Source organism: Phoca vitulina, unplaced genomic scaffold (assembly GCF_004348235.1).
Source record: "Phoca vitulina isolate PV1807 unplaced genomic scaffold, GSC_HSeal_1.0 scaffold27, whole genome shotgun sequence".
Classification (NCBI taxonomy): domain Eukaryota; kingdom Metazoa; phylum Chordata; class Mammalia; order Carnivora; family Phocidae; genus Phoca; species Phoca vitulina.
In genome coordinates this window covers 26,997,609-27,022,658 of record NW_022589730.1, presented here as the reverse complement: position 1 = coordinate 27,022,658, position 25,050 = coordinate 26,997,609, and the positions used below count along the sequence as shown (strand labels likewise).

At 44.5% G+C, this 25,050-nt stretch overlaps 1 protein-coding gene across 3 annotated transcripts in view; it reads left to right on the top strand.

The window, feature by feature from the left end:
* The first annotated feature begins 8,161 nt into the window (after positions 1 to 8,161).
* The window catches only part of CUNH18orf25 (chromosome unknown C18orf25 homolog), an 84,744-nt gene continuing 67,855 nt past the window's right edge, over positions 8,162 to 25,050 (top strand). For 2 of the 3 annotated variants that reach the window (XM_032422583.1, XM_032422585.1), the window contains exon 1: positions 8,652 to 8,925. The gene's annotated coding sequence lies outside the window, so the exon portion shown is untranslated. Of the gene's footprint in view, positions 8,314 to 8,651; positions 8,926 to 25,050 lie in introns of those variants that run through there. The other variant, XM_032422586.1, reaches the window with a different exon arrangement.

Genomic DNA, 25,050 nt, shown 5'->3' with positions numbered 1-25,050 from the left:
TGAAGCTTCTGAAGTTTAGAAAGGCCTGGAACATTCCATATTTGTATTCTATCTACACTGTAGACCCAGCCTCCTCCCACCATAGAGTAGGACTCTTATTACACAGCATTGACCTTTCCTTCTCTGAAGTATTATCGTACTACTAATAATCAATAGCCCAGATTTATCTCTCGATTGTCTTCTTCTTTTTTTTTTTTAAGATTTTATTTATTTATTTATTTGACAGAGAGAGAGAGCAAGAGAGCACAAGCAGGGGGAGCAGCAGAGGGAGAGGGAGAAGCAGGCTCCCTGCTGAGCAGAGAGCCCGATACGGGGCTCGATCCCAGGACCCGGGCTCATGACCTGAGCCGAAGGCAGACGCTTAACTAACTGAGCCACCCAGGCGCCCCTCTCAACTGTCTTCTTAATGTTCTTTTCCTTTGAGTTACTCTTGTCTTCTTTAATTGTAAATTCCGAAGCTTCTTGGTTCCCAGTACACCAGAACTACAAAACAGTTGGGGTTGAGGCTCCTTAAGAATGTATAGATGAGGGGCGCCTGGGTGGCTCAGTCGTTAAGCGGCTGCCTTCGGCTCAGGTCATGATCCCAGGGTCCTGGGATCGAGCCCTGCATCGGGCTCCCTGCTCCGCGGGAAGCCTGCTTCTCCCTCTCCCGCTCCCCCTGCCTGTGTTCCCTCTCTCGCTGTGTCTCTCTCTGTCATATAAATAAATAAAATCTTAAAAAAAAAAAAAGAATGTATAGATGAATGTGTCCTCCTAGGCTGTCAGATTGTTGTGATTTGAGAATTCTGAAAAAACTGGCTAACAAAAATATCTCCCTCCTCCCAGCTGACCTGCCTTGCCATCTGAAATTCCTGTCTTTTATGTCATTCCTTGATGGCTTCTAGAGAAGAGTTTATGTTAGTTGGACAAAATGCCATCGCCTGGGAGAGGTCATGTGTTAGTCAGCTGTCACTCTAGTAAGAATTGGGTTCCTTAATTAATTGTTGTTAAGATGTGGAGACTAGAAGCCTTAGAGATTGAGTTCTAGGCCAGGATGTTTTGGTTGTCAGAGGTGGGGAATAGAGAGGCAAAGAAGGCTAAAGTCCCGGGGCTTTGAGTGGCGGTGACAACACTGACTGGGTCAAGGAGGGTCCTGGATGTAGTGAGCATGGACGCACCAAAGAGAAACCAGTTTTACGGTTTTGCCTTAGGTAAGGCCAATGTGTACATCCCACGAACAAGATCTTAGTTCTCTGAGGGCAGGGACTGGCCAGTAGACATCTCATACATCCCCCAGACTGACCCACAGTGCATGCGTGTGTGTTCTCTCGGGGGCTGGCTTTGCACACACGCATCACTCCATGAGGCCTCCCCACCAGCTGGTCTTTTGCCCTTCTGGTAACTTGAAGGACTCACAGCAAAAACCACAAGCAGGATTAAAAAGCCAGAGCAGCTCTACTGAGTGCTTTAAGGGACACAACAAGCAAAATTAGCCAAACAAAAACATTTTTTCTGCGAAATAAAAGGGCTACCTCTAAGGTCCCCTTCTCTGCCTGAGGGTTACTCATGGTTTTCAGTAAAGGACAGTAACTCTAGAGGAGGGAGACCTCTGGAAGCTGCCTGGTGCTGGCCGGCCTGGCCGGTGAGGGCCCTCCCAGCCTGCTGCCCCCACACAGGTTCTGTAAATCTCTGCTTTGTCTTTTTCCCAGGGGGCCCCATCCTGTTTCCCAAAGCCTGGTGCCTTTGCACTGACTCCTCAAGAGAGGAGTCACATGAGATACTCTGCTTCATTTAATTTTAGGTTATTGTTGCTGCTGTCAGTCTATTGAAGTACTTTAATGAATGCTTGTATTGTTCTCGGGCTGGAGCCTTTTTCAAATGATCAGCACATTATAAAACACAATAATGAGTCTAATTCCCACCCCCCCCAACACACACGCATGCACACACAATGGCATTGCTAAGTCCCCCAGATATGTACGGTAGTGAAGAGTCTGGGATTTAGGGGCAGCCGAGCTGGGTTTGGCCCTGACTCTCCTGTTCAGTGCTGGTGACCTTGGGCAAGTCCATTCATTCATTCATTCATTCATCCAGTAAGCATTTATTCAGTATCTCCTTGTGTTAGTCATATAATCTCTGCAAAATGTTCTTTTTTTTAGATTTTATTTATTTGACAGTGAGAGAGAGAGAGAGCGCACATGTGTGCTTGCGCATGAGCAGGGGGAGGGGCAGAGGGAGAAGCAGACCCCGTGCTGAGCAGGGAGCCCTGATGTGATGCGGGACTGGATCCCAGGACCCCAGGATCATGATCTGAGCCAAAGGCAGATGCTTAACCGATTGAGCCACCCAGGTGCCCCTCTCTGCAAAATGTTAACAATGCCTGCTCTTACTACCTTTCCTGACTGTTTAGAAGACCTAACGAAACCATACTTGTGAAGTGTTATAGGTAAGCTCCGAACACATTTGTATTGTTGGCATTCATCAGCAAAAAGCTTAAAAAAAAAGCACGGGAGGGGTAGGGGAGGAGAGCCCAAACCACAGACTTCATACATCACTTGAACAAGAAATACACCTATTCCGGGCTGTCTGGTGTGCCCCATACTTCGGGAGCCCAGCCTTTCCTCGAGCCAGACTTTGCCTGGCATACCTTTCTCTTCATCTCTGTCCTTGGAAACCCTGCTTTCTCCAAGGCCCTGGTCGAAAGCTTCCTCTTCTACAAAGTCCTTCTTGCTCTTGGGAATTCATTTCTTCCTCCCACATGTCCTTCCTCTGCTTAGGGGATTGCCACGTCCCACCCGTGAACTCCTGTGATTTGTTTCTAGATTGAGCCCTGTTCCCGGACAGACAGCGGTGTTCTGGAAGGAGGTGAGAGGTGTCCTTTTCCAGGAGTCCTGGCTCTGACCCTTCAGCTCATGTGACCTTGGTCAGGCACACTGTCTTCTCTGAGCCTCAGTTTCCTCTTCTGTAAAACCTACCTGCTCTTGCTGACTGTGGGGAGGATGAATGAGATACCACATGTCAAGTGTGCCTTGCTTTTAGTGGGTAGGCTTTCAATAGATGTCATTTACTTATATATTTATTTATTTAAATATTTTATTTCTTTATTCATGAGAGAGAGAGAGAGAGAGAGAGACAGAGAGAGAGAGAGAGAGGCAGAGGGAAAAACAGGCCCCCCAAGGAGCAGGGAGCCCTATGCAGGACTCGATCCCAGGACCTCAGGATCACGACCTGAGCTGAAGGCAGCCACTTAACCATCTGAGCCACCCAGGCACCCAATAGATGTCTTTTAAATAAAATTGAAGGGCATTCATGCAGACTTCCGTGGGCTCTCCTGAGACACAAGTAGAGGAAGTAGCCACTTAGTAGGTGCAAATGAGGAATGTTGCGACAGTCTCTACACAGGATTTGGTACCTGAAATATCACCAGGAAAGGTGAATTCCTCCTCACAGGCACTCCTTTATGTTCCAGTACCATGGGGAGAGGTGAAGCATCAAACCACTCTGCCTCCCTGGGTGTTGGGTGCCGGCAGCATTGACCTCCAGTGAAAACGTCGAGACACCACAGGGAAGCAAGGTGAGGAGTCTGAGATTTGGTAGGACTGGTCTTGCTTAACATAACATTTATTTAAAATCAAGTGTGTTCATTTTTGGTCAAAGTTTTTACGATCACACCAATTCTCTGACAAGACGTGGGTCTTCCAATAATTCAGTTCAATTCCCTGAGTTAGTGCAGACCCCACAAGAGGGCCCCCACTTCAGATGCCAGGAGCAAGGGGCGTCCCCAGGCTACCCACACTTATGCCTGGCAGACTATAGATCTGGGGGCTCCCATGACTCTCCCATAAGTTCACTAGAATGTCTCACAGAACTCAGGAGAGTATTTTATCTATGATTACTGGCTTACTTCAAAGGATACAACTCAGGAATAGCCAAATGGAAAAGAAACATGGTGGGGTTTGGCTCAGAGCTTCCAAACCCTCCCCAGGAGGGCCACCCTCCCAGCATCTCAATGTGCTCACCAGCATGCGGTCTCTGTGAATCCTATCATTCAGGGGTTTTTACGACGTTTCATGAAGTAGGCATGATTAATTAAATCAGTGGCCATTGGTGACTGAACTCAATCTCCAGCCCTTCTCACCAGCCCAGAGTGGGGGTGGGGCTGAACGTTCCAACACTCTCCTCGGGAGGTTGGTTTTACCAGCAACTGGCCCCCATCCTGAAGCTACCTGCGGGCCCACCCAGAGAACCCTCATTAGCATAAACTCAGGTGTGGTTGAAAGGGCTTTCCTAAGAATGACAAAAGGCACTCTTATCACTTAGGAAATTCCAAGGCTTTTAGGAGCTCTGTGCCAGGAACTGAGGACAAAGACCACACAGTTTTAATTATGCCACGGATCCCCTGATGTTGTTCTTACTTAAATATCATAGTTTTCAGAGCTGGAGAGGGGAAGGTGGGGGACCAGGGATCTTCTCCATAAGGCTGGTGTTTCTGTGGCTCTGAAGCCCTTGAGTCTTTTCTTTCAAATCCCAGTGTGTCTTCGGAACCATCCTATCCGCCCCCAACAAGGAAGGGGCTAGGGCTGCAGGCCCTTCCCTTCTTTCCTAGTGCTTTCCTTCCTTCTCCTTCAACAGCAACCGGATTGAGCCTTCCCCTCCCAGAGCTCTCCCTGCCCCGTGGTTGGTCAGTGTGGGGTCAATTCCTTGCCAGGTTGTTCGTGGGCAAGGAAGGATCTGCTGTCTGAGGTCTTGATCCTAACACTCAGCAGAGGGGGAGACGTCACAGCCTGCTTCCCTCTTAGCGCTGAAGGAGGCAGCCCAGACTCCCTACACTCACCCGCAGCCCCCACCTCCCTTCTGGCCGTCCCTCCCCTCACTCCTCTGCAGTCCGGCCACAGGCTGCTTGGGCTAGGGTTGTCATCCTCCAAACATCCCAGGGGCTTTTCCACCTCTTGCCCCTTTTCCCTCAAGGTCAGCTTCTCTGCATATTTTTCCGTCAGTCACAAACATTTCTTGGATTGTCCTGTCTGCCGCGCTGTGTGCTGGACACCAAGGGAGCTCAGAGGAAGGAGGCAGGAGCTTTGCCCTCGGGCACCTACTCTCTTCCTCCTTTGTATCAATGCCGGCTCCTCCCTCAGGCATCACTCACTGCCCTCGACAGCAGGCCTACCTCCTCCCAGCCTCTCACCCACCTGGCATCTGGCACCACTTGTCTTGACAACCCTTCAGGCTTCCGGGTCTCCCCAGCTCGATGCTCAGACGGACTTCTTCCATTCACACCTGCGTCCTCGTGTCTGCCACAGAACAGGGCCCCACTGCCCTCTCCGGTGAGTCAGACGGGTGCGGAGGAAGGACATGCCCAACAGGTACACAGGGGTAGACGTTACAAAGGGAACAAACAGTTCCTGAGACGGGCAGTGGGGTGCATGTCCGAGGAACCCCTCGCTCCTTCCACCCTGGAGGTCCCACAAGGTCGGGTCCTGTGTCACACAGAGCTAGTCCCTACATTGAAAAACGAGAGGACAACACACACTTGTTGAGAAATGTTAAACTGTCCATTACGTTTATTTCCACGTTTTAATACAAGTTATAGACTTTCCATATAGAGGGGATGTCACGGGGGTCACCTGACTGGAAGGAGGGATGGGGAGCCCAAGACAGAGAAGCCTCACTCAGCCACCCCAGAGAACAGGGGAGCTGAGGGAGGTGCCCCTCCCAGCCACCCTGGGCCACGAATGGCTCCACTTTCATGGCCCCATCTGCCCTGTTCCGTTCTGGTTCCATGTGAACTTGGGAGCTGAGTTGGCAGCATCATTGTACTTAACCAGTGTGAGTCTGGGTGCCTGTGGGAGGTGCGTGGCCGGAGTGTTGCCATCAGAACAAGGGTCCCGTTTATGAGTGTTCTCTCTGAGCCAGGAATTGTGCTGACAGCTTTACATATGCAAGTCACCTCACTCCTAGCCCTTACCAAAGCCTGCAAGGTAGTGTCAGGAGTCATCTCTGGTGAACAGGTGAGGACCCTTACGCTTGGCAGGGTTACCGAACGGCCCAGGGGGTCGTGGCTAGAGGGAGGCAGAACAGTATCCAAATTCAGATCTGTCAGATTCCAGAGCCCCTAGTGCTGATGACCATGTGACCCTCTGCTACTTGGAATCCTTAGAATGTTCTGGGTGGCCTTCCACATGGAGGACATAATTTAATTCTGTGGAATAATGCTCTGAGTTAAAGCGGGTAGTGTTAACTCTGGAAGGGGTGACTTTTCTGAGGTTATGTGGCCAGAGCAGTGCAGAGGTTCAACACTTCCCCTTACAGCGCATACTGGGAGATTGTAGTGAATGCTGGTCATGCTGGGGTTGGAGGGTAGAGGGGTGGGTGGTTACGCTGAGGGAGGGGTAGCCTGGTTCTTAGCAATCTGAGAAGAAAGAGAGGGGGCAGCCCAGAGCCTACAGATAAGGGTTCTGTCTCTCCGATCTCCCACTTTCCTCATCTAGAGAGTGGTCCTAATAGTAACGTCCACCTTGCAGGAGGAAATGGCTGAAGTTCCGGGCTTGGTCAGGAGGGAAGGGGCTATAGTCAAAGCAAGGCCAGCCACGCTCTGATGCCATTGTTCAGGCCACCATTTCTAACAGGCACCTGCTGCAGGCCCAGCCCCGGTGCTGGTGGTACACCAGGTGTAAGCAGTGATGCTAGAGAGTGATTCAGACAGGCCTGGCCTTGGCCTCCAAGACTTAGGACCGAAATTGAGAGGAGAACCACCGCTACGATTCAGTAATAACACTGCAGGTAGGCTAAGGGATGGACATGTTTGTAGGCTGGTGTCTGTGAACAGAGGGATCGTGTTCAATTTCTTGTAGAGACAAGAGGGGGGGGGGGGGTGGGGGGGGGGGGGGGGGGGGGGGGGCTGGGCCAGGCTGGTTTTATGGAGATGGGATTTCAGGAGCTTGGAGAGCTGAGCATGTGCTGCACGTGGGATTCTGGGAGACAATTCAGTATGTCTACAGCCTTGATGAGATAAGATTGTCAAGGAGTAGTTTTAAAACCGAAGGTATTAGCCCACATTTATTCTTTCACTTCAAGACTGACAGGTATGTTCTTTGTAGTAAAATTTTCTTTTTTTCTTCTGAAAGAGCTTGGGCTCTTATCACTACCCCACAACTTCTCAAATTCCTTGAGGACTAAGGTAGCAGGGAAATAAATGAACAAAGGGATGAACAAGTGAGTGAAATATACATAGACAAAATGTTTATTGGGCACACGGTATGTTCTCAGTGAGTCTCAAAGAGGTAGGTCGTGGTAGAGGTTGGGAGAGCAAGCCCTAGAGTTGGACTGTTTGTGTTGGAGTCCCATCCTGCCCCACTTACTGATGTGTGACCTTGGGTGGGTCACTTTAACCATTCCGGGCCTCAGTTTCCATTTTTGTCACCTGGGGCTGGTAATGGTACTGAGCTTATAGGGTTGTTGTGCAGATTAAATGAATGAATCCATTTAAACACATGCTACAGTGCCCGGCCCACTTTACATTAACAGCTAACAAAAGTTAGCTGTTAATGTAAAATTATTTTATCAATGTATTCGTTTAATCATGGACGGAAAACTCCCATGCTTGTGGGCAGTCAGCATAAATGAGTGAACTGGGGGAGCTGAAGCACCAGATCTGAAGGGGAGACTGATGTTAAGGGGGATGTGGGGCCAGCGCTGTGATTTCCATAATCTCCTCTTGGGTAGTGTCACCCCAGGTGTCAGCACGGCTCCTGAAAAAGTGAAGACCTTCTACATTTTCTCCTCACGCTCTTATTTACTCATTTACTTCTCAAAACCCTGACTTTGGGAGCGCCGGCCCTTGGCTAGATCTCGAATTGCGTTTTGTTCGCCGTACCTCTGAGCCCAGTACCGGCCAGGTGGCCGGGCGCCCACGTCACCTTTCCTCCAGGGCCCGCGTACAGCACGTTTCTTTCAATCACAGACCTAAAGGAAGGGCCTCGAAAACTCAGAGTACCCGGGTGCCTCACCCTGCCCACGGTGAAGTGCAAATGAGAGGAGTGGCTCTGCAGAGGTGGAATTTGGGGCGTTTGCAGCGCGCGGAGGGGCGGAGCGGGCTCTCCCCCGCTGACCCTGACTCACCAGCAGGTGGCGGTCTATCTGCCAGGCCTGCAAGGTAACCGACCAAAAACTTGAACGGGATGTTGATGCCACTGCAAGAGACTAGCACAGCCGAGTCTCCTCGAGCCGAGCTGGCGGCATCCGCGAAAAAGTGGGGAGAGAAGAGAGCGGACCCCCTGCTGGAGTCACTCAAGGATTCAGACATTACGAGCTTCATTCGGGAAGGCTTCAGAAGGGGTGAGTACCGAGAAGCGCACGGAAAAGGGAGTGTTGTCCTTCTCTTAGGGCATTGTCCTTGGCTTGCACTGACTGATTTCCGACCCTCTGGGAAGGACAGGTCTGGAAGGGAGCTGCCTGATCAGATGGATGGAGCGCGGGAAAGAAGCCGGGGAAGCTGGTGCCTGCGCGCCAGGCACTCTGCAGCGGGAGGAGCGCCTGTTCCCTTCCGCCAGATGGCGCTCTCTGGCTTTCCCTCGGCCTCCCGCTCGAGTCCCTGGAGGCTGCCGCCGCAGCGGCCGCTCTAGCCGACCCGTGCGGGCTCTGTGGTTCCGGGCGGAAGTGAGGCGCCGAGCGGAACGGCCTCTGGTGACATTTTCTCCGGGCGGCGCGGACGAGTGAAGGGACTTGGTGGTGGAGGCTGTGGAGGTGGCGAGATTCGCTTTAGCCTCGGCGGGGCTTTGACCGCGACCCTCAGCGCGCCGCCGGGGCTTGTGCTGAGGTGGAGAAGGCGGCGGTGGCCGTCGCGCCCCGAGTCACCGCGGCCCGGGGAGTCCCGGCCGGGGGGTCGGTGCGTGCCCCGACGGGGCGCGCGGAGCGGGCGAGGAGGTACAGAGCTGCCGCGGAGCGCAGGTGAGTCGGGAAGGTGCGCAGGGCTGGGGCCCGGCTGCCGGTCGAGCGGTGGGACCAGGCTGCGTCCCGGGGAGGGGTCGAGTTGGGTTGGAGGGGTGCGGGCCGCGGGTGTGGGCTCTGCGGCGCCCGGGCTCCGGGGTCGTGACGGGCCCGGCCGGCGGGCGCAGAGTGTTTGCGCTCGGACTTGGCGGGAGGCACGGCCCGGGTGGGGGCTCCCGGCAGGAGCGGAATCGCTGGACGCCTTGTTCGTCCGCCCGCCGGTGACCCTCGGGTCCTCCCGGCCCGGCCGAGCCGGCGGGCGGAGCTTCCTCTCCCCTTCCCCGGGTCGCGGGTCCCTCTCCCGGGGGGCTGCGAGGAGGCTGGTGTTGCCGCTGCCCACGGGCCGCGCGGGGGAGCGGCTTTTCGGCCCTGGAGTTGTCTTCACGCAACTTTCCGGCGCCCCGGCCCGCGGGAGAAGCGGCGGCGGTGGCCCTGCCAACTCTGCCAGCTCCGCGAGCCGGGATCTGGCGCCGACACCTGCCCCTGCTCCCAGGAGCCCAGGCGGCCGCCCCAGTGCCGTGGCCTAAGAGGAGGGAGAAAAGGCTTCCTTTGGCTGGCGCCGCTTGCTTCTCGGCGCTTCCTCTACTTTCGGTCGGCCGACGCAGCCGGTCGATGGGAGGCATGTGTCAGCCTCCAAAATTGACCTCTTCTGGAGAGTTTGTCAACTTTATGTAGAAAATCGGCGAAGATGTAAACTGACGGGCCCGAAGTTAAAGATCGTTGCCTTCTTTGACTCTTCCCGGGGGGTTTTCACTTCTCCCCAGTAGCACTTCATGCTTTGTAATTTATTTCTTATAGCACCGACCTCAGTTTATGGTTGGGGCCGCAGCCCCCACGAGAAACCGCAGGTCATTCATTCTCTCTTTTAAGTCCCTCTCCGCTGTCGCAGAATAGAGGCTCGCAGGTTGAGCGAATGAACCTCTCTCTCTACTTGTTCTTCCAGATCGAACCGCCCGAGCAGTTTATGCTTAATGTGCTTTTCATTTCTTGACTGAGCTTTTGCTTTCTGAATCCATCCACCCAGTAGGATGAAAATCTCACTGATGATGCTTTGTCAAGGTTGGACCTCTTAATTACAAATACATCTGGCAGTTTTGCTTAGGCTATTATTGTGTAGTGTCGTTGGGCACATGCTAACAGTTTGAATCACTCCCTTTCTTCTCCTGGGATATTTTAAGGATGGAGGCTGTTAACTTTCTAATGTAGTTTTGCTGATCCAGGCAATCTGGATTCCTCCATTAAGAGCATTGCCTTTTGGTTTAACAAGCATTTTTAGAGGCCTGCAATTGATAGTTATTACCTGATGTCCTGAGGAGTCACAACGCTGACCGTTTGTTAGTGGGAAGTGTAATATTTTGGGTGTCTAATCTGGCCAAGAGGATGCTTAGTTTAGTGCTTTATGCACAGTAGGTGCTCAGTAAATAAAAAATTGAGTTAAATTTTAGTTCAGGAAACTAAGATGGAATTTACTGCAATGACCTATGCTGCTTTAAAAAGAATCTTAGTGAAATTTCATGCAGTTCCATTGAGAAATAAAAACATTTTTAGCCATTTTTATTTTTATTTATTTATTTATTTATTTATTAGAGATTTTATTTATTTATTTGACACAGAGAGAGAGACAGCACAAGTAAGCAGAGCAGCAGGCAGAGGGAGACAGAGAAGCAGGCTCTCCAGCGAGCAGGGAGCAGGAGCTGACATGGGGCTCGATCCCAGGACCCTGGGATCATGACCTGAGCACCCCTTAACCGGCTGAGCCACCCAGGCACCCCTGTTTTTAGCCATTTTTAAATCAGAGTGCTTTTCAGTATCACTGTACTGTTAAAACTTCAAACTATACTTATTTTTCATAACATTAACATTTTGTAGATGTAAACTTCAATATAGGTGTATACAACATGAAAGGCAGAGAGAAATTTCCAGGTAATTATACCTAAAGCATCAGCTAAATGATTTCTTAATGAAAATATTTTTTTCTGACATCTTTTTGTGAAAAAGAAGTGGAGTTGGAAGCTTTCCCCAGTGCTAGCTTCATATTATGTTCACAGTGTAGTTGTTACATTACTAATTTAGTTTATATTACTATTAAATGCATTTATGAAAGTGTTCTAATGCTCTTTGTCTTATACTCTTCGTGATTAACCCAAGATCTGATATTAAAGATAAATTCAGCTTAAATTTTAATTTAATGTAGTTCTGTTGGAACTGAGTGCTCAGTATATGTCCTTCAAAGATTTTATTTTGTAAGTGACAATGGTACCTTAAGTACCATACAGTCTACTGTATGACTGGTAACTTCTCCAAGCTCGTGTAACTTGTAAACTTATTATTCAAGGAGTTGTTTTGCTGGGATCCTCAATCTTATGGTTTTGTTCCGACGTCTGCATGAGTAAACTTGATGTATGTGAAATTAGAATGGTTTTGTTTTTGTTTTATCTTTCTTTTTAAAGTTTGGAACAGGTATATAGTAGAGACCCAAACCCTATGTTTGTAAGTTTGGCAAATCATCGTAGACCTTCCTAATTTTCCTGCATGTAACTAGGGATGTGAAAACAAATGTATATTCATGCTTACATGCTTACAATTGACAGTACTTGAGAAAACCTGTAAAAGATTAAAAATGTGGTACTGTTTTTTTTTTTTAAAGATTTTATTTATTTGAGAGAGAGAGAGTCAGTGAGCATGAGCAGGGGGAGGGGCAGAGGGAGAAGCAGACTCCCTGCTGAGCAGGGAGCCTGATGGCTGGATCCCAGGATCTGGACCCTGGGATCATGACCTGAGCTGAGGGTAGATACTTAACCGACTGAGCCACCCAGGCGTCCCAAAATTATGCTACTTTTAAAATTTTATTTTATTATTATTATTTTTTTAAGATTTTGTTTATTTATTTGAGAGAGAGAATGAGAGGGGGGAGGGTCAGAGGGAGAAGCAGACACCCTGCTGAGCAGGGAGCCCGATGTGGGACTCCATCCCAGGACTCCAGGATCATGGCCTGAGCCGAAGGCAGTCGCTCAACCAACTGAGCCACCCAGGCGCCCCTAAAATTTTTATTTTTATTTTTATTTTTTTTAAAGACTTTATTTATTTATTTGACAGAGAGAGAGAGAGAGACAGCTAGAGAGGGAACACAAGCAGGGGGAGTGGGAGAGGGAGAAGCAAGCTCCTGGCCGAGCAGGGAGCCTGATGCGGGGCTTGATCCCAGGACCCTGGGATCATGACCTGAGCCGAAGGCAGACGCTTAACGACTGAGCCACCCAGGTGCCCCTAAAATTTTTATTTTTTAAGTAAATGTTACACCCAACATGGGGCTCAAACACGATCCCGAGATCGAGTCACATGCCCTATGGATTGAGCCAGCCAGGTGCCCCTCACAATGTGCTATTAATGTGTTTTCTTTTGAACCATACAGATTACGGTATTCTGTATTATTTTAGGAAACAATCTGGGGCCAAAGAAATTTTCTTGGATAGCTGTAGTAAAAATGAAATAGACATATTAGTAGTTGGGGAAGAGCTGTTGAAAACTTTGAGAAAACAGAGGACAGCACATTAGGTAGAACCTCTTCTCACAACACTAATTTATTGGTTGCTTACTGTGTGCCCCAGTGCCCTGGTTGCTAGAGATACACTGGTGAATAGGACTGACAAGGTCCTGATGCTGAAAGAACATTTAAATCTGACTTTGAGATGAGTTTCAGGTGGGCATTCCGGCTAGGTAGCAGCTTACCCAAAGTCATGAGGATCAATCTTGACTGGCTCAGTGTGGCCAGTGCCTTGAGTTTACAGAGGGATGGGTTGTGAAGGTACCTTAGTCTGCTAAAGGGTTATTTTCTTTCAGGGGAAAAAAGCTAAGGTGGAATATGAAGGATGTGATAGGCATTCCTTTTGAAAGATTTTCTTCATCCTTATGTTCAATGAGTAGAAATGTTACTGGTTTAATTTTATTATTATTATTATTTTAGAGCAAGCGAGTGAGCGAGCGGAGAGGGGCAGAGGGAGAAGGGGAGAGAGAGAATCGTAAGCCGGCTCAGTGTGGGGCGTGACAGTGACGCTGGGCTCAATCCCAGGACCCTGAGATCATGACCTGAGCCGAAATCAAGAGTCAGACGCTCATTCGACTGAGCCACCCAGGTGCCCCACTGATTTTCATTTTTTATTTTGGGTTGATTCTTATTTGTCAGACTGATAGTTCCTTTTCTTTAGTTTTTAAATTCCAGTCTTAAATTTAAATTTGATTGTTGTCATGAAACTTTTCTAAATCCTTTTAAGGTTTATCTTTAATTGTACCTACACTCCTTGTTCTTTCAGGGCTCATGATAGATAGGGGAAATAGTGTTTTCTGATTGTGTGTGGGCAGCCTCTCAGGACAAGTGGGATTGATGTTCAGTTTTCACACTCAGCCTACAGATCCTTGTAAAAGGAAGGAGCAGGGTGAAACTAAGAAGTATTTTATATTCCTTCTATATTTCTGGGCTAAGGGAGGAAATGTGTTGTATATATTATACATATTTTTCATAACATATTAGTAGCAGATGATAATAGTAAACATGGTTTAAAAATAACATAAAATAACCAGCATACTCAGATTTGATGATTGTCTTGTTCAGGATTTGTGGCTTCATAGTGTTCATTTTAAGTTTTGTTTCTGTTCTCTTTCATGTCTTTATTTAAAGCAGGGACCTCTGATTCTGTCACTTAATAGCCAAAAGATAGATGGTATAAATCCTAATTTATTAATTTGACTTGATTCAATTTTAAAACTACCTGGATGGTTATTTTCTAGTTAAGATTAATTAAAAGTAGAAACTTACCACAGAACTGACTTATTTGTATGTGGGGGTGTTTATACCTGGTTAAATCAGAAGCCCATTTACTGAGTACTTAGGTGCCAGGTAGGGATGGGTAGAAAGAGAAAAGAAACAATTTCTGCATAAGGTACTCAAATGTAGTGAGCCAGATGACCTCTAAGTTTCTTTCCTGCCCTAAAATGTGAAGAAAAGTAGGCTATAGCAGAAAAAGTACTATATAGCAAAGTGTAGTATGGAGTTAGTCTTTTCCTTTATAAAATAATTTTATTTTATTTTATTTATTTTTTTTAAAGATTTTATTTATTTATTTGACAGAGAGAGACACAGTTAGAGAGGGAACACAAGGAGGGAAGTGGGAGAGGGAGAAGCAGGCCTCCCGCTGAGCAGGGAGCCTGATGCGGGGCTCGATCCCAGGACCCTGGGATCATCACCTTAGCCGAAGGCAGATGATTAACGACTGAGCCACCCAGGTGCCCCTAAAATCATTTCAAATAAGGTATTGGAGAATGACATTTTTCTTCCTCCTTGCCTCCCCCATGACATTTTTCTTAAATAGGTCTCTAAGTGTGAAAGAAAATGATTGGAGACTTGAGTGTTCTTTTTTGTACTGCCAGTTCATTTATAAAATACTTTTTCCTCTGCCTGGAATTCAAGTCCATGTATTAGTAAATTAGTTTTGATTGTTCAAAGAGCAAGAAAATGAAATCTTTTAAAATTTATAGCAGTCATTCCTAAGACTGTGGATAAACTAGGCTTGTGCTTAGGTAATCTAGAGTTTTAAGTTTTCATTAGTGTGGTAAACATTAGGGAAACAAGATACCGACCAAAGTGTCCAGAAGTTATTTTATACTGAGTTGTCTGGTTTAAAAAAAAAAAAAACTTTTATGATGTTCTGAGTCAGCATTTTGCTAGGTGCCTTATAATTAGGGAAAGGTATTGTTGGGGATAGGGAAGTTGGGTGTGGACTAAAACTCTGGGAAAACAGGACTGTTTTCCTTTCTGTATTAAGAACAAAAACCTCATGTGGTTAAGATTTTAAGTGGTATCCTGTCTGCCCTAGTTTTAACCTAGCATAGGAGCATAGTTTATTCTTACATCAGTGCTTTATCACCAAGGGTTTCCCATTACTTTATTACACTACAGTCCATCATATAATTGCTATGTTAGGTTTTTGGCATCATTTATCTTGGGGACCTCAGGTCCTAGCATGTGGTGACCCATCTTTATCCCATCTTTATGTGTACTATATTCTGAGGGAGATAGAAGTGGCCAGAGCAGAGATCTTGGAGGAAATCTAGAACCTGTGTTTTAAAGTATTCTTGGTTTATACTGATGGTGCTTTTGAGTATTTAGAGGGTCTCACATCAGCCATAGTGCATTCTTTCCTTTTGGTACTTCCTTGGCTCTTGATGCTGGTTTATTCACAGTCTAAGGCTGGGCCAGATACATGTCAGTAGTGGTAGTATCTGCAACATGAAGTGATTTGAGCAGTCATTATCACTCTTGGCCTATTTATAGAGCTTGTATCAGTGGAGAAAAGGTTGGCTGGCAAGCAAGCAAAGCCGCTCTCTTCCCGTGGTTGCAGTCTCACAATTTATATTTCAGTCTGGGTGGGCCAAATCCATTCAGCTGCATTAATTTTTAGTGTTCCTTTTCTGTACTCCAATCTTTTAGCACTGCAGTTTCTTAGTCAACTTCACTCATGAAGGAAAAAACCCAAATAACTATTATCACACTGAAAATAATTAGCAATAATTCCTTACTGTCATATGATATTTAGTGTTCAGATTGCTCCATTGTCTCTTAAATGTATTTTTATACTTATTCTGACTGAACCAAAAAAGGTCTGTGTATTGTTTGGTAATCTAAAGGTTCCCCCTACATTTTTTCCCCTGGCAAATTGTTGAAGAAACAGTTTTCCCCATTTGAATTTGTCAGTTACATTCCTGTGGTGGTTTTAAACATGTTCCTCTGTCCCCTTGGTCTCTCGTTATTTGGTATTAGGTTTAGAGGCTTGATCAGATTCAGTTTCTATAATGTATATTGGTGGTTTTTTTTTTTTTTTTAAGATTTTGTTTGAGAGCGAGGGGGAGCAGGAGCGGGAGAGGGAGAAGCAGGCTCCTCACTGAGCAGGGAGCCGGATGTGAGGCTCAGTTGTAGCATCCTGAGATCATGACCCAAGCTGAAGGCACTTAACCAACTGAGCCACCCAGGCACCCCTGTAATGTATATTGTTTCTCTCCTTTTTCTTTGAAGGGGCAAAAATACACCTTATCGATGATGTTGAGTAATTGCATCAGGAGGCACATAACGTTTGGTTCTCTGTGGTGTTAGCAGCTGTTGATACTCATTGCTGAGCTGCATTACTTACTTACTCCTGATTCCTCACTCTGAATGCCTTTCATCATTCCCAGTTCTGAGGCTTTTATACTGAACCTTGTGTATAGCCTTTTCAACCTCTCCCTTTTGAGAGCTAAGGGAAGGGATGAGTTGCTGTGGAGAAGAGGGCTATTTCCGCTACCTTGTAATATTATAGGGGGTTTATTTCAGTCCTGATCTTTGGTTCCTGCACTGTTCACATTATCCATGCTACCTACCCCTCTCTCAGGGGAAAAACTAACTCCAAATCCAACAAATAATCAAAAAGAAGTCCTTTGGGAGCAAAATTTGTTTTGAGATATTGGTGCTTACTAAGATAAGAGTACTGTTGTCATTAAAGTAGGTTAGTGGGCACCTGGGGGGCTGAGTTAAGCTTCTGCCGTTGGCTCAGGTCATGATTCCAGGGTCAAGGGATTGAGTCCTGCGTGGGGCTCCCTGCTCAGCGGGAGTCTGCTTCTCCCTCTGCCCCCTCTCCCACTCGTGCTCACGCGCGCTCTCTCTCTCTCTCAAAAATAAATGAAATCTTAAAAAAAAAATGAAGTGTGTATATATAAAAATTAGAAAAAAGGTTAATTTTTCTATTTCAAAAGATTTGGCAACATCACTGTTATAGACATAATGGACTCTTCCTAGAACTGAACATCTGGGGAGACGGGGCTTTGTGTGACTTTTAGTAAGATAATGCTGCTTTTACCTTATTTGTGTTATGTTGCCTAAGAAATTTAGTTTCGTAGGGTCTGATTTTTGCATCTTTATGCATAAGTTCACAACATTTATATACAGTATTCTAACTAAGGAAACAGATTTACTAGGCTATTAGCAGTGGTGTCTGTTTTTGTCTTACGTTTTTATGTGGAAAGATAAAGGAGAGTTACACTGTCAGAAATCATGTTGACTCTGTGTAATGGAATACGTTTTTATATACAAGTTGATAGTGCTGTTAAGCAAACAAGGGGTTTCATTAGTGGTCTTGGTGATTTTTTTTTTTTAAAGATTTTATTTATTTATTTGAGAGAGAGAATGAGAGAGAGCACGAGAGGGAAGAGAGTCAGAGGGAGAAGCAGACCCCCCGACAAGCAGGGAGCCCGATATGGGACTCGATCCCGGGACTCCAGGATCATGGCCTGAGCCGAAGGCAGTCGCCCAACCGCCCAACCAGCCTGAGCCACCCAGGCGCCCTGTCTTGGTGATTTTTAAAAACGATTCAGTTCATCAGTTTAACAAATATTTATTAAATATTATGTATTAGGGAAAAACCATTCTATATTAGGAACTGTGAATGAACTGAAGACGATTAACATAATCCCTGTTTTCAAAGGAGATTGCAATATAATGGGGCTGAAGGGGGTGAGTAAAAACATTTGCACACGTAACTGGTTTCTTTTTTTTTGCTTTCTTCATAATATGCTGTTTCCCTCCTCCCCCGTGTTTAAGGTTAACTCTTAATTTCTTGGGCTTAAATTTTCTCAGTCATTGCTGTGTGTGTGTTTTTTTTTTTTGCTTTAAAAATCACTCTCATAGCAGTGTATGTGTTGTGTGCCACAGTCAGAAAAATCAGGTAATAATTAGTAGGTGCTAATTTTTTTGGATGATTATTTATATTGTGATTCTCTCCCACCGTTAGATTGTCATATTATCTGTTCTGATATCCAACTTGCCTGACACTGTAGAGTCACTTTATAATGTTTGACAGTTGCCTACACCAGCAGGAAGTTGGCATACAGAACTGTTTGAAAGCCCTGCTTCATTCTAGTTTTATTTTCTTGGGTTGCAATTTGTCTCTTGGTCTCTGTCTTCTGTTCATGTTTTTATTTTAAAAAGTAAAACCATGCAAAACTTCAAAACACCTTAACGTGCGTGTTTTTTTTTTTTTTTTTTTTAAGTTTTTAGGTGTAGGGTAGGCTAAGTTTGGCAAAGAACTTAGAAAGTGGTTTTAAAGACCACTTGATTGATTGTCATGGAGTTTGCTTTTTTTTAATCTTGGTCCCAATTATTAGGAAAGTTACTACTACTTAAACAAAGTGAGTTAGTAGAATGTGCAAGCTATAATCTATTTTATATCTTAACTGTCTTGGAGGCAGAAATTTCTATTCTCTTAGAGTTAAGCTGCATTGTTGTTGGTGGTCTCATGATTTTTTTTTTTTAAGTTCCATTCATATAAGAAGTGTTTTTACAACAACGTAGAAGCAGTCCAGTTGCTTTGATTTTTAGTGCTAGGAGAGTGCATCATTTTTGAATCATAGATTCAGTAATAAATGCATAGTTGAGGGGTGCCTGGCTGGCTCTGTCAGTAGAGCATGTGACTTGATCTCAGGGTTATAAGTTAGAGCCCCATGTTGGGTATAGCAATTACTTAAAAATAATTTTTTTTAATAGAATAGCCTCTTTTATTTATCTTTTTTTAGGGGGAAGGGGCAGAGGGAAAGGGGGAGAGAGAACCTTAAGCAGGCTCCTTGCCCAGTGTGGAGCCCCACGTGGGTCTTGATCTTATAACCCTGAGGTCGTGACCTGAGCTGAAATCAAGAGTTGGATGCTTAACCGACTGAGCCACCCGGTTACCCCCAAAATAAAAAGTCCTTAAAAAAAACCCCAAAACAAACACTTGAACAAACACATATAACTGAATATTTAAACTGTAAGCCAGCTAATAATTTTTGGATTTCAAAGCTAAACCAATTAAAAAAATAACTAAAAAATTTGCTTAGACTGCTGTGAGGCTATTTGGACAGCACTTCCCTTGCTTAATAACTCCTTCCCTCTATATGGCATAGTCTTTACTTTTTTTTTTTAACGATTTTATTTTTATTTATTTGAGAGAGAGAGGGAGAGCCCATAGGGAGAAGTAGACTCCCTACTGAGCAGAGAGCCTGATGTGGGGCTTGATCCCAGGACCCTGAGATCATGACCTGAGCTGAAGGCAGATGCTTAACCGACTGAGCCACCCAGATGCCCCAGCATAGTTTTTACTTTTATTGATTAATTGTACGGTATGCCTTGGGCATGGTTTTAAGTAAGTGCAGTATGGAAAAATATACCGCTTGTGTGGTTTCTATAAAGTGAATAAAAACAATGGATATTTGTTTTTAGGGAAAGTTATCAGAGTAGCCCTGTTTACTTTCTTAAGTGTAAAATGTAGATATATTTTGATTTACACAAAATATATATATATATTTTTTTGGTTAAAGTTTATTATTTTTTTTTTTTTAGTAATCTCTACAGCCAATGTGGGACTTGAACCCATGACTCCAAGATAAAGAGTTGCACCCTCGGGGCGCCTGGGTGGCTTAGTCGGTTAAGCATCTGCCTTTGGCTCAGGTCGTGATCCCAGGGTTCTGGGATCAAGCCCCGCGTTGGGCTCCTTGCTCAGCGGGAGCCTGCTTCTCCCTCTCCCTCTGCCTGCCGCTTCCCCTGATTGAGCATGAGCGCTCTCTCTGTCAAATAAAATCTTAAAAAAAAAAAAAAAAATTGCACATTCTTCCAGCTGAACCAGCCAGGTGCCCCACAAAACATGTATTTTTTTTTTTTTTTTTTTAAGATTTTATTTATTTATTTGAGAGAGAGAATGAGATAGAGAGAGCATGAGACGGGGGAGGGTCAGAGGGAGAAGCAGACTCCCTGCCGAGCAGGGAGCCCGATGCGGGACTCGATCCTGGGACTCCAGGATCATGACCTGAGCCGAAGGCAGTCGCTTAACCAACTGAGCCACCCAGGCGCCCCCAAAACATGTATTCTTGTATAATTGTGGGTGAAACCAAATTATGAAGTGGTTTAGTATTTATTTAAACATTAATAGCTTATATTAATTGAGCCATAGATTTAAACAAGGAAAAAATGGCATGTTATTTGCATTTCCTGTAGCTGATATTGAAAAAATATTTGTCACTTAAGCCTTTATCATTATTGTGTATATCTGAAAGGCATGTTTTAAGCTAATATGATGCATTTGTAGATAAAGTTAGTGCTGAAGTAAAGGGTAACTGCACTTGTAGCAGAGTTTGTCCTTAAAATTTTTAAATGGTTGGGAAATTATTAAAAAATAAGGGCTTTTAAAATGCCAATGTTTGAAAAAGCAAAATGTCCTCAAGATTCTATTTTAATGAAACTTATTTTTAAAAAATGGTATCACAGGCCCTAGCAAAATATCTTTTGCTTAATAAATACTGAATATAAATATATGTTGTTCAACAAATATTAGGTGTCTGGTAGGTTTTGGGTATTTTTCTAGATGCTGCAGATACAGTAATTAATGGGACAAATCCCCTGCCCTCTTGTATCTCATATTCTATGAAGCAGAGAAACAATAAACTGTAAACACAAATGAGCAAGGTAATTTTAGTCTCCTTTTAAAAATAGAGAATAATGGGATATGGGTGAGAGAGGAGGTGTTTAGAGTATATTTAAGGAAGGCCTTTTAAAGGTGAGTTTGAATTGAGATCTGAAATACAAGAGCAAGCCAACTTTCAAAAGAGCGATGGGAAGTGCTTTCCTGGTAGTGGGAACAGCAAGTGCAAAATCCCCTGAATCAGAAAAGATCTTAGCTTGTTGAAGAATTTGGAGCCTAATGAAGCAAAATGATGCTGAGGTGAGACTTGAGCAATACATGCCTTATAGGCCTTACTGTAGAAACTGTAGGTCTAAGCAAGGAGCAGTCTTGTTTACCTTCTTTGGTGTACAGTGTAGATGTGCCTTGATTCACACAGAAGAAGAGATATTCTTGTATAAATATATATAAATATATGGGCAAAACCCAAATTTTAAATAACAAACCTCAAATACATTAGGAAAGCTTATTTTAAAGGAGTCTATATGAAAGCCTTATCTTTATAAAGTGTATAACCTAAATGATCTTTTGTAAAGATCCAGATGTTCAGAACTTCGTTTTGGTTAAAGGAGGCTACTTGTGTAGCACAATCTAGTCTTAGGTTAAGAAGCAGGTTGGGAATTCAGAAACTGTTCTAAATATATCTATCTAAATCTATCTAAATATATCTTGGCCATTGACCTATATATTCTTTTCTTAGAAATGAGGATTATGTATTTCAGGTTAACTATGAGCAGTAATTAATAAAAATAATTATAATGTTCTGGAAACCTAAATGGAATTGTTTAGGTAGTTGTCAGTGCGGATAGACTACTTATTGTGTGTATCTTTTTAAATTATAGCTTTAAAAAAAGCCTACAAATAGGCAATAAAATAGTCATCAGTTTGTTTTTAAAAATAGTGACTAAAGCATTCTGTTAGTAGGCTTTTCAGTTGAAATCGCCTGTATCTTTTTTTGCTTTTTAAAATATTCCTTGAGGGGTGCCTGGGTGGCTCAGTCAGTTGGGCATCCAACCTGTGATTTCGGCTCAGGTCATGATCTAATCTCATGGGCGGTGAGATGGAGCCCTCAGTTGGGCTTTGCACTCAGCAGGGAGTCTGCATGGGATTCTATCCCTTTACGCCTCCCTCCACGTGTGCATGCACTCTCTCTCTCTCTCTCTCTCACACACACACACAAATAGATAAATCTTTATTTATTTATTTATTTTAAAGATTTTATTTTTTACTTGAGAGAGCCAGAGAGAGAGAGCACGAGCAGGGTGAGGGGTAGGGGGAGAAGCTGACTCCACACTGAGCACGCAGCCCAGCTTGATCCTGGGACTCTGGGATCATGAACTGAGACGAAGCAGACCGTTAACCAACTGAGCCACCCAGGTGCCCCAATAAATAAATCTTTAAAAATAAAATAACCCTTGGAAGTTTTTGAAACATTGAGGTCTTGGCTAATTCATGGTTGAGTTTTATGCTGTATCTAAAATCGACAATAGTCGTCAATAATAGTGCTTACAGGCACTAGTTTTCTAATGGTGAGAAGCAAAGGCCAGAGCAGTGCAGGTTGCTCTCATGTCGACTTTTCAGTGAAGTCTGCAAGTAAATCCGTTAACCGTGCTGGTTTTCTGTTAGCAGTGATGACTGTAACATATGTATATTGTAGCATCCCATGCATTTTTTAAAAAGCAAGAATGAGATGTAATAGGTTCACTTAACTTTGGTTTTGATAAGTCCATTGTGCAGCTGGCCTCTATAACCTAGTTGAAGCCGGGAACTCATTTGATATCCGGGCACCCTTTTTCTGTTTGTATACTGGCTCCTACTGTCTACTGCTTTCCTTTGTGGGCTTCATTTTCAGTCAGGCGTTCCTCTCATGAGAGCACAGTTGACTTTCCAGCAGCTCCAAGCTTACAGTTTCCTCAGCATTTAAGAAAAATGAATAGACTTTATATTTTAGAGCAGTTTTAGGTTTGCTGAGAAATTGAGAGGAAGTACAGAGTTCCTAGAAGTACAGAGTTCCTATATACCTCCTCTTCGGTTTCCCTGTTATTAATGCCTTGCATTAATTTGGTACATTTGTTAACAATTATGAGCTAATATTGATACATTACAAAGTCCAAGTTTATATTAGGTCTCACTTTTTGTGTTGAAAAATAGAGATACCATACCACGGAATAACAGGTCTGTGGATTTTGACAAATGTCTAATGCCTGACTATCATTATGGTATCTGACAGATAGTTTCACTGCCCTAGAGATCTCCTTTGCTTCACCTATCATTCCTCCCCCTTCTCCATTTCTCCTTGGCAACCATGGTTTTTTTTTTTTTTTTTTTTGGACTATTTATTTAATAGACTTTATTTCTCTTTTTTAGTAGTTTGTTTAGAGCAAAATCGAATGGAAGGTACAGAGATTTTTCCATATACCCCTTGCTCTCACACATGCATAGTCTGCCCCATTATCAACAACCCCCATCACAGTGTACATTTCTAACAACTGAGGAACCTACATTGACATCGTCACCCAGAGTCCATAGTTAACATTAGAGCTCACTCTTGGTGTTGTACAATTTTTGGGTTTGGACAAATTTATAATGTATATCCACCACTGCAGTATTATACAGAGTAGTTTCATGCCCTAAAAATCCTTTGTGCTCCACCTGTTCATCTTTCCCTCCTCCAGACCTCTGGCAACCACTGATCTTTTTACTGTCTACATAGTTTTGCCTTTTCAAAAATGTCATATAGTTTGAATTATAGAGTATGTAGCCTTTCAGATTGGCTTCTTTTACTTAGTAATATGCATTTAAGTTTTTTCCATGTCTTTTCATGGCTTAATGGCTCATTTCTTTCTTTTTTTTTTTTTTTTTAGAGATTTATTTATTTTACAGAGTGAGAAAGCAGGCACAGGTAGGGGGAGGGGCAGAGGGAAAGGGAGAGAATCTCAAACAGATGCCCTGCTGAGCTTGGATCTCGACGGGGTTGGGGGGGGTGCTCGGCTCAGTCTCATTACCTTGAGGTCACGACCTGAGCCAAAATCAAGAGTCAGATTGGCCCCTTAACCGACTGAGCCGCATGGGTGCCCCACAGCTCATTTCTTTTTAGCACCGGATAATATTCCATTGTCTGGATGTACCACAGTTTACTCGAATGGTCACCTGCTGAAGGACATCTTGGTGGCTTCCAGTTTTTGGCCTTATATCCTTTAGCACTTTTGACTGAAATCACAATATTGAAAGCACTCTTTTTCTTGACTTTATTACTGTTATCAATAACAAATATTTATGTCTCCCCCCCCCCCACAGTGGTGTAAGAATTTATTACTAGTTTTTCAGAAGATGCCAAGTGTTAGAAGAAATTTTTCTCCTAGGCTAAGACAAGAATAGGTCTGTTTTAAAAACAATAAAATGCAAATTAAATGTTTCTCCTTTGTTAATCTAGCATTCAGTGGTTTACAAAATATTTTCTCACACATTAGTGAAATTAATACTCAAAATAACATTCTGAAGGGGGGTGCCTGGGTGGCTCAGTTGGTTAAGTGTCTGACTCTTGGTTTCGGCGCAGGTCATGATCTCAGGGTGGTGAGATTGAGCCCCACGTCTGGCTCCGTGCTCAACAGGGAGTCTGCTTGAGACTCTCTCTCGCTTTCCCTCTGCCCCCCGCCCCCAATAAATAAATCTTAAAAATAACATTCTGAGGTTAGTATTGTAGTGTCATTTTGTAGCTGGAAAATAGGCTCAGAGAAGTTACATGACTTGTCTAAAGTCACATATGCGCTAGATAAAAACTAAAGTCATTTTACTGTAAATCTTGTGGGTTTTGTATGGCACTCTGCTCTCCCTTTACTTTATCCTAACATTTTTAAGTGTTGTATTTAAGTGTTTCAAAATCTGCAGATTCTCTATATAAACTCCTCTGTATAACCTTGATTTGTTTCTCTAACTCCAAAGCCCTTACACTTTGGTTTAACAAAACTACCACCTAATTATTTATGAAAAAATAGGATTGAAGATTATCAAGAGCAAATATTTATTGAGCAGCTCCTTATTTTAAGGTATGGTGCTAGGTGGGATATACTGTGGAGTGATGAGTGATAAAGAACTTGCTTCTGTGAAAATCCCGACTCCAGTATTGATGTTGTGCAAATTCCTTAACTTTACCCCATCTGTAAAATAGGGTGATAGTATCTGCCTTATAGAGTTGTTGGGGGTGGGTTATACATTTAAATACTTAGCTGATTTTCTGGAGACTAAAGAGTGCTTTATTTTAAAAGATTTTTACTTATTTATTTGACAGAGTGAGAGAGAGAGAGAGCACAAGCAGAGGGAGAGGGAGAAGCAGGCTCTCTGCTGAGCAGGGAGCCCGATGTGGGGCTCGATCCCGGGACCCCGGGATCATGACCAGAGCCACCCAGGCTCCCCTATTTTATTTTATTTTTTAAAAGATATTATTTATTTGCGAGAGAGTGGGAGTGTGTGTGTACCCATACAAGTGGGGGGAGGGGCAGAGAGATAAGCAGACTCCCCGCTGAGCGTCAGGCTCAACCACAGGACCCTGAGATTATGACCTGAGTTGAAGCCAGGAGCT